The sequence below is a fragment of the Dromiciops gliroides genome, chromosome 3, assembly GCF_019393635.1.
Source record: "Dromiciops gliroides isolate mDroGli1 chromosome 3, mDroGli1.pri, whole genome shotgun sequence".
NCBI lineage: Eukaryota > Metazoa > Chordata > Mammalia > Microbiotheria > Microbiotheriidae > Dromiciops > Dromiciops gliroides.
The window spans coordinates 293,966,261-293,968,952 of record NC_057863.1 but is presented as its reverse complement, the minus strand read 5'-3'; positions in this window follow the sequence as shown (position 1 = coordinate 293,968,952).

Here is a 2,692-nt window from a genome sequence, read left to right as displayed (position 1 = left end):
TTTTGTTAATTCTCAAGGAATGTTTCCCTAAAATCATAGGAAAAAAGATTTAGAGCTTGAAGGCACTTTATAGATCAATTAAACCTACTCTATTACAGATGAGGAAACATGTCTATTGAGGTTAAGTGACTTGCCCAATATCACACAACTACTATTATTAAGTAAAGATAGTATTTGAAACCTATAACCTTTTGCTCCAAAACTAACACTTTTTTCGTTGATCATGCTCACTGGATTTGTTTATCTATCTATCTATCTATCTATCTATCTATCTATCTATCTATCTATCTATCTATCTATCTATCTATCTATTTAATTACCCACCTTGTTGTTTCCTGAACTTAACACAGTACCTAGAAAACAATAAGCATTTGATAAATGCCATTGACTTGAGAGTTTTCTTCATTATTCATATTTAAAGGTTCATTCCCCATCCTCTCCCTTTTTACTTTAAAGTAATTTTCCTAAAGCACAGTTGTTATCATGTCCTAACTACCTCCCTTTATAACTTCATTGTCTCCCTTTTGCTTCCCAAAATTTTCTCTGGCTTTCCTTCATGAGTGTAATAATCTCCCTCTTCATTTCCACATACTGACCTTCCTGGCTTCTTTAAGTCTCAACTAATATTCCATTTGTTCATGAAGCCTTTTCCAACCTCTGTTAATTCATGTTCTCTCTCTCTCTCTTTCTCTCTCTCTCTCTCTCTCTCTCTCTCTCTCTCTCTCTCTCTCTCTCTCTCTCTCTCTCTCTCTTATTTCTCCTGCATATAGCTTCTTTATTTGCATTTCATTGTTTGTTATCTCCTCCATTAGATTCTGAGCTCTATAAGAGTAAAAACTTTTTTTGCCTTTTTGTAACCCTAACACTTAGCATAGTGCTTGGCACATAAGAGGTGTTTAATAAATTCTGATTTATTGAAATGCTAGCAATCATCATTGCTAATATTAATATTATTTTACTAATATGAGGCTTTCATAATGATCCTCTCCAAATGCAGAGAATGACCTTCAGAATTGACAACTCTTTTAAAAAACAACCAAGAATAAAAATGTATGAATCAAATTTGCCATTTCTTTAGACGATGCTCAAATAGTGCAGAAGGACAGTTGAGCTATCAAAAATATTTGTTACTGTTAACAAGCTTGAAGGGCAACTATAAAAATAAATCTTGATTCAGAATGTTAGCAGTGTCTCATCTTTGCTGAGAAGTGTTTCTAATGAACTAAAAATTATAACTTTGCTCAGTGAAAAGTTTGAGTTTAGGCTCAACTTTTCAAAGTCACTACAAGAAACTTCATGGTCACTCCCATTGTTATCTTTTTTTCAAAATGATGTTAACACTAGACTTGATTTTTGAATAATCCTAAGAGTTGTTTTTTCCCCCAATTGAGCAATAGTACTCCTTTACAATTTCTCAGAAATGGAGGATGGATTGATTGGGTGAATGAGAAGATAGGCAATAATAAATAATATTTGTACCTTTCCTGAGTATAATTAAAACTCTACAAAATCATAGACAACATATGTTCAATGGTGTACAACTTTAAAAAAACACAAGAAAAAGCAAGCAATTTTATGTATTCCAAGATTAAACCATTCCCAGCAAAGTAACTGTTACTGGATTCTATTTGGGTAAATCTAATAAGACAATTTGAATGAACAGCACACATTTCTGTAAATAGAAAGACTTATCTATGTTGCATGTATTACATTTATGGATAATTGATATGCATATTATAGAAAATTGAATTTTCAAAGGAGAAAAGGAATTTAGGGAGCATTTAACCTGACCCCTTAAATTAATATATAAATGAACTGAGGGGCAGCTAGGTGGCACAGTGGATACAGCACTGGCCCTGGATTCAGGAGGTCCTGAGTTCAAATCCAGTCTCAGACTCTTGACACTTACTAGCTGTGTGACCCTGGGAAAGTCACTTAACCCGCATTGCCTGACCCAAAAACAAACAAACAAACAAACAAAAAAACCCAACAACCAAAAAAAAATAAGAATAAATAAAAAATAATAAATAAATGAACTGAAATCCAGAGGACCTAAATGGCATAGAAAAAGCAAAGCACAATCTTACTGATGTGGAATCAAATGTATTGGCTTCAAACTCTGCCTTTGTTACTACTTTATAACCTTGAGGAAGTAGCTTGGGCCTCATACCAATAAAGTTGGACTAAATAATTTGTAGGGTCTACTTCCATTTTAAATGTGTTATCCTATGATCCTCTCCTCTGCCTGGGTCTAGAATCCAGATTGAGTGATTTTTTTTTTCATTACAACATGTAGATATAATGTTGGAGTATTAAAAATAAAAGAGCAAATGGTTCATCTTGAGATATCTTAAGAAACAAATTATCTCTCGCATGTATATGCACACAGCCTCTATCACAGCTATTTTTTTAAAAAGTCAGATCTCTGAAAAGAGCTCCTGATAAGTAACTTCCTCTATTAATGAATATCAGCACCTTCTTTGCAACATCTACCTTTAGAGAGTTGCCTGAAGGAACTGAGAGGATATATATGTAGACTGCTGGTAGTGAGACAATTAATATGTAACATATTGGAATCCTGGTCTTCTTGTTTATTTTTTTAATGGTTCAACATCAGAAATGAATTTTATTTTATCAACAGAAATAACATTAAATAAACTGTATTTCCATTTTCTTTGCTGCTACATTCTAA